Here is a 7,517-nt window from a genome sequence, read left to right on the forward strand (position 1 = left end):
CTGCCCCTTCCTCCCAGCATTTACTGGAGGGGGTAGCAGGGTGTTTCTAACTCCATAGTCCTCTCTTCTGGGCACCCCTGGGAAGTGGGAGAGATCTGTGGCTGGGCAGAGCTGCTGCTCCGCTACCCACCCCCGCTGGGTAGGAAAGCAAGGGATTTTTACCCTCTCATCATCAGGGGCTGTGGTATCTTGCTAATGGGAAGGCAATGGGCTGCTGCCTGGGGTCCCAGTCGCTCTGGACAGGTAGGGAGGAAACTATTGAGATTTTCATCTCTGAAGAGGAAGGTCAGGAAGAGAGGCGGTAAGAGGTGAGAGTGCACTGCCTTAGGGAGTAAGCTGGAGGAGGTTTTTCTGAGCTGAGAAGTGGGAGAAAGTGCTAGGGGGACTTTAGTGGGAGCATGCATATGCTGGAGGAAAGGCTTTGGAGAAGAGATTTGAGGTATGGATAGTCCTATGGGCTTATGTGCTATCACTTCCAGGGCTGACACTTACCCCTCCTCAACAGCACACCTCACTTCTCATTTTAAAGCCACCTTTCCTTTAAATAAGTGTATACAATATATCACAAAGCAATTTGCCATTGCATCTGGGTATGCACAGAGCTGGTGATGCATGGTATTTATTTTTCTGTCCAGGACATTAGAGCAAAAAACCCCAAAGGCACAGCCCAGACCAGAAAATACAAAACAAAACACAAGTGCTCTGCAAAAAGCAGAGCAAAGGGTGAGGTAGAAGTGACATGGAAAAAAAAAGGTGTGATGAGGAGGGAAGATGTGGTGCCTGGAAGGCAAGACAGGGAAGGTGCTAGAGGAGAGGCATAAAAAGCAGGTATGCATCTTCTTTTTTACTGCCTTAAGCTCAGTCTTTATTCAAAAGAGATGTGCAAGGGTCGTTTTGCTGCATGTCCCGGTGCCCTCTGGAAGGAGCAGCTGGGGCTGTAGTCAAAGACCAAGACCAAGGTCGGGGTTCTTGACACCGTTTTTTCTGGGTGACCCCATGCAGGCTGCTTCATCTCCCTGGTGCAGAGCTTTTCTATGGGGTACCTGGGGTCATCCCAACTGTAAGCTCCCAGCCAAGAATAAGATGCAACATGCTTTGTCTTCATCCGTTATCCACACACGTGAGCATGACTAAGGGGTCAAGCTGGGTCTCCGGCCTTAGCTACTGAGGAAGACCTCCTATCTTCTGCAGGGCTGGGCAAGCACTTGCTGCAAACCAGCATGCAAGAAGAATAATGAGGCCTAAAGAAAATGAATATACATATCTTTCCATAGCCGGCATAGCTATGGGATCTCTGTCTTTTTTTTTATTGTTTCTTTTGATATTTGACAGCAGCATCGGCACATATCTCACTTCAAGGTTCACAAGTGAATGCAAAACCCTGGCATTGCTGCATTTTTCCAGCTAATATATTGCATGTATATAATATTGCAATATATAATAATATATTGCAGCATTTTGCTATTAATATAACCAATTTGGTCTTGGAAACAATGCACTTGTAACCTATGCAGCCAGCGAAGTCTCTGTATAGCAGAGACAAAACCAGTTCCATTCTCTACTTAAAACTCCTTGTGTCCCCAAGAAACTCAGCCTCTTCATTCGTTATTTGTATTTCAATGGCATCTAGAGGCCTCGTTTCAGTAGACGTTGTGCAGATGCAGTAAGATTTGGTCCCTGCTATTGAAATGAGGAAGAGCAGGAGGGGGAAATGAGATCAGGCAGAACCAAGAATAAAACTCAGCTCCTCTGGGTCTCTGGCAGCGCCCAAGGAATTCGATCCCGCAACAAACCCTGCACTTAGCCTGAACCGCGAAGCTCGCTCGTTCACTTCTGCTGCTGCTATTGACAGAAATCACTCTTTTCACTCCAGGCATAAAATGCTGGATTCCTGCCAATGTCCTTGTCCAGGGGAAAAAAAAAGGGCATTTAACTTAGCATAATATAAAAGAGCCATTTCAGAAATTACATCTCTGTGGGAAGTATATACACATACACTTGATGTGTGGCTCTCATGGCCCAAAACAGCTTGATACCACCCCCATCCAGTTCAATGGGAAAGCTCCTGTTGACTGCACTGGGAAAAGCGATAGAAACTAAATATCTGTTTTGATGCACTCTGTATATCTTCTCTGAAAATCTACTGATGCCATCGGTAATAGCATCTCTGTTTCCCACGAAATGGGTTTTGATTTCATAACCCTACAGGATAAGCAGCCTTTGAAAACACTACACTTAATTAGCTGTTTTTCCCTACTACATCACTGGAGAAGTGTATATTCTTTTGCTGTATTTTCATCCATGTCCTTCTTGGGAAAAAAAATGGGTTGGAAAGGAAAAGCTGTAGTTCTGCAAAACACTTAAGTACGCATGTTAGCCTTTGTAAAGGGCACCAGATTGCCAAGCGCGGCGCAAGCAACTGAGCGAAATAAAAACGCTGGATGGAAAACCGAGCTACTTACTTTGACCCGGGTCACTAGTAGCTAAGCACCTTGGTATCGTTGAGGGAATTGTCCTCCGCACGGCCATAGCAAAGGAAAAAATAAGAGCCCAGCTCTTTGCAAATTGGCATCCAAAACATAGTGCCTTGTCCAGGATCATCCTGAAAGCCCAGGGCAAATCTAGGACAACCACCAGGCCATGGGATGTTGTGGATACCAATAGTATAAGTGAGTTCAGAAAGGGGTTAGACACGTTCCCAGAAGACAGGTCCACCAAGAGCTATTATCCACACTTGTTAGTTATGGAGGCTGGAAGGCCTCATAGTAATGGGTCACTCAATGCTCTTCTAAAGCATCCTCTATCCACCACCACTGGACACAAGACTACGACGACAGTGGGCCCAGACCGGGGCGGGCAAAGTCAGACCCGCAGGCCAGATTGGGCCCACAGCAGACTCCATTTCTCAGCAAGCCCCTGCCCCTATCACTGTGTCTAATTTCCATGGAGATCCCAGGAGTGGTGGGGGGCCAGGGTTTCCATGGAGACCAGCCCAAGCAGCACTGGTGGGGCACATGGCTGGGCAGGATCTTGCGGTGGTGATGCTGTGGGCCGGAGATGTGGCATGCCCCAGGCAGGGGTGAGCAAGCAGTGGACTGTGGTTCTAGACCACGCCATCACTGCTGCAAAATCCCAGGGCCAGCCCCAGAGCAGCTCCTTGCACCCTGCCCGCACTGCTTGGGCTGGTCTCCATGGAAACCCTGGCTCCATGCTGTCGGCCCTGCTGCTGTGGAAACCGGCCGCAGCGACGTGGGCAGGGGTTGCTGGGAAATGGAGTCCAGCTGTCAGACAGATCCACCATTTTGCCTACACCCAGCAGGAGCTACAAGCCCCCCTCAATGGCTAAAGGAAGGCTGGTAAATGCACAGTATGTACATTTGTGGGACAAAACGTGGTAAAGAGAAACAGGAGTTACAGGTTAAAGGTGCCAAGGGAGGACACCGAGCAGAGACCTCCAGTGAGCCCCCACTGCCCTTTCAATGCGTCTAAGGGGACATTGGATGCTGCCCAGTGAGATGTGGATGGATGGGGGGAAAGAAGACAGGCCCATAGTCATCCCAGTGCCCCCAGCCATGGCTGGGCACAGGCTGCTGGACCAGGAGGACCTTTGGTCAAACGAAGTCGACCCCCAAGCCCTTCTTCCCCTTGAGACCAGTAAAGGGCATTAACAAGGTTACTCCAGTACTACTCCTCAGGAGGAAACTCCTTCCAGGGTAAGAGAAGCGTTCACTGCCCATTTTTATTCTCTCCGTGACTGCTGCACCAATCCTGGCAGACACTAGTATGGAGAATAATGATGGAAAACCCCCAAAGCCCGCTCCTTGGGGGATGTAACTTGCAACAAAGCTCTCTGTTCTCCCACCGATGTGAGTGCAAAGGCTGGGAGTCGATAGGAGATGCCGTTATGAAACGCGCCATGCCTTGCCCCCCGCAGCTGCCAGGCCGTTCGGTGAAGCCGTGCTGTGTGATGAGCGCCTACCGGACCCTTCGGTGCGTGGCCTGAGACACCAGGGCATTTGTTTCCACATTAAACTTTCAACCTGAAGCTCTTGAACAGCTGTGACTAGTGGGGAAAAGATGCTTGTATTGCTAGACCGATGAGTCACCTTCTTATAAATAGAGCGAGACCTCTGGCATTTCCACCACTTGCTTTGCTTCTACTGAAGAAACCTGGTTTTCATAGGACCACATTGGAAGGCTTTAAGAATCGCACGCTGAGCATGCCCAGTGGATTCCCCCCAAAATCGCACACCCCCTTTTTATTTTAACATGCAGCCAAGTAAGCGTTCGCTGCGTGTAATGTCCAGAACCGCAGCAGGAGAGGGCTGGACAAGAAATTAAAAGTCCTTCGGAGCGAGTCCAAAGCCTCCAGCTCAACCTTTTCAAGACGTGGCAAGGCACTCATCCAACTCCATCATTTCCTTTTGTGTCTTGGGTCATCCAGCCACAATCATACTTGCATTTACCTTAAAGAAAGAAGAACCCTTTCTTTTAACTATTTAACCCCTCTGGTTTTAGGCTTAATGTAAGTTCAGCTTCCTTGGCAGCCCACAGCTCCAGAAATTCAAAAGGATCAACCCCAGCATCATCCCTGTTCTAATTAGCCTCATTGCCATGGCAACCTTCGGGGGGATTATATTAGCAACAGCATGGCAAACTAATTGAACTGTACAACTTATTTTGCAGCTGGGGAATGTAAAAGTGAATCCTGCATTTAATCATGCTTACAATGCTGACATTCAAATCAGAAGGCTTTGTTGTATGCCCCGGGAAAATGACAGACAGTCCGTAAATGCAGTGTTTCACTTTAAAAGGGGAATATGGTGGGGGAAGGGGGAGGCGGGAGTATTCCTTTTTTGGCATTCAGATGAATGTTTAATTTTTTTTTAAAAATGCCCATAGGGAAAAGCAGATCTTTCATTTAAATCCAAAGTGAAAATAAAGTGCTAATAAGTCATGATGCTTTCAGTGCTAGACTGAGAAGCCACCTTCTTCCCATTCATCTTGAGGTTATCCAAGGACTCTTTCAGAAAGGAAGTTGCAATGGTGGAAGACATGGCTTCCACTCTCCCTTCTACTGCTTTATATCCTGAGGAGCTGAAATTTGTGTTAGCTTTTGTCTGCACGTTGCCATGGCTACAGGATCATTTAGCTGCTGTTGTTTTTGCCCCCTGTGTGTCAGACATGTTTAGTCATGTGTGGTAGGTATCGTACATGCAGGGCAGGTGTGCGCGGCAGGTATGAATGCACTGTTTCGTCTGGATGTCAGCTGCCCGGCTTGGCCTACTCTGGTTACAAGATCTTCCCATTTTATCAATAGTTTTCTACTTTTAAAGTCATTGAATCATAGAAAGTGAGGGTTGAAGTGACCTCAGGGGGTCACATCTAGTCCAGCCCCCGGCTCAAAGCAGGACCAGCCCCAACTGCATCATCCCAAACAAGGTTTTGTTGAGCCAGGTCTTAAAAACCTCCGGGGTGGAGACTCCACTCTCTCTCTGGGTCACCTGTCCCAGTGCTTTACTACCCTCCTCGTGAGAAAGTTTTTCCTAATATCCAACCTCAACTTCCCTTGCTGCAGCTTGAGCCCATTGCTGCTTCTGCCATCTGCCCCCACTGAGACCGGCCCAGCTCCACCCTCTTCGCAGCCCCCCGGCAGGGAGGTGACGGCTGCTATGCAATCCCCCCTCGGTTTTCTCTTCTCCAGACTAAATCAGCCCGCTTCCCTCAGCCTCTCCTCACCAGTCATGCCCCCCAGCCCCCAAACCAGCTTCCTATATCCTTTATGTAGTGGGGCCCACAGCTGGACACCAGTGCCCAATAAAGGGGAAGAATCACTTCCCTTGATCTGCTGGCACCGCTCCTACAAGTGCAGCCCAGGCTGCCCTTAGTCTTCTTGGCAACAAGGGCAAGACCTGCGGAGCTGAACAAATAAATCCCGAGTGAGGAACACGCACAAAAAAAAGGTTTCCTAGTTCGGGCTTTGTATGTGGGCAGCAACCCAGTGCTATGCTCCATCTCGTTCAAGACAGAGTGCGGGAGAAAATACCAGCCCCCAAGGCACTGCTGTATCCCCACAGTGGATAGAAAAATATTAGGACTGAATGGGGAAATGGTGGGAGGCCTGGGACTCCCCAGGAAACTCAGATTTCCGTCAGACACAGCGAGCTGAATGCTCTCTGGATGAACACAAAGCTTCTGGAAGTCGCACTTTCCGTTTCAAATGCTTTCGTGGCAAAACCAGCATGGACTTTTTGACTGGCCCTTCAGTCCCCCTCTTCCTCCTCCCCCCCAGTTTTTATTTTTCCGTGGAAAGTTGAAACTTCCCACCCCAAAGCGGCCATTTGGGTGGGCAATCTCGGACCAGTGCTAGGAGTGGACGTTGCTAGTGTTCTCATGTGTAAACACGCTTCTGCGTGTGTGTCTGCAGTGGGAAAGGGAAAGCTGCCCAACAAGGGAATAAAAGTTTTAACTCTTTTGCAACATTATTGGACTAGAATTAGAGGTGCATGGGCTAGTGGGCAGACCACTGGACTAGGACTTGGAAGAACTGGATTTTCTGATTCTTGTTCTTGCTGATGACCTGCTGCACGAGCTTGAGCAAATAAGCTGTTTTTTTCTTTGTATTTGGTCTCTTACACTGTAAGACCTTTAGCGTACAGATCATGCATATGTATCGCACCTAGCACAATGAAGCCCCAGTCTTAATGTAGGTGTACTTCGGGTTATCGTTTGCATACTCTTATAGAAGATGGTGTGTGAATCCAGAGGGCCATCTTGCACACCGCGTGCTCTTGCTTCACTTGGGGCTGCAAAGTTAAATTACAGTGCAGATTAATAACCTGATGGGGAAATGGGTACAAAAGAAGGGGTGGACGCATGGGGGGACTCCAAATGGCTCATTCTGGAAGCTGTTCACAACCTTCAAAAGATATCAGGAGTGATATTATCTACTCTGTATTACCCTCTATCAAGGTGAATGACTCTGCTCCTTGCAGGAGATGGGGACAGAAGGTGGATGCCTTCGACAGCCAGGCTTGAGCATGATTATTTCATCAACAGATGGCAGCAGCGAGATACGGCAGGTCGTAAGCACTGATTAGGCCTCGCAATTTGTTGCAGTCAGTGATGAGGCAGCCTAGCTGAAGGAGAGAAGGCAAAAGTCCGGAGTTTACAGCATGCAAATTATGCCCTGAGCCATGGGCCACGTGACATGCAAGTCCCCTTGGCAGCGCCATGAGAACAGCTTGCCATCGTCGGTGAAATGCGTGTCCCTCCTCGCTGCCCCCCAGCCCTGCTGGGCGTGGATGAACTCCTGAAGTGCTTTCATTTCCGTGCAAAGACCTTCCAGAGCGCAACCAGCTCCTACGGTGTTTTTGCGGAGCAGAGAAGCCATCTCACCTTATACCTTAAAGGCACGATCAAATCAAGAGGAAGGAGCGATTGCTTTGTTTCCTCATCGAAGGCAAGGCGGAGGTGTCCAGATCCTGCACTGGCGCTAGTCGATGTGCCAAAGGCTC

The sequence above is a fragment of the Crocodylus porosus genome, unplaced genomic scaffold (genome assembly GCF_001723895.1).
Source record: "Crocodylus porosus isolate Cpor-Errol unplaced genomic scaffold, CroPor_comp1, whole genome shotgun sequence".
Lineage (NCBI taxonomy): Eukaryota > Metazoa > Chordata > Crocodylia > Crocodylidae > Crocodylus > Crocodylus porosus.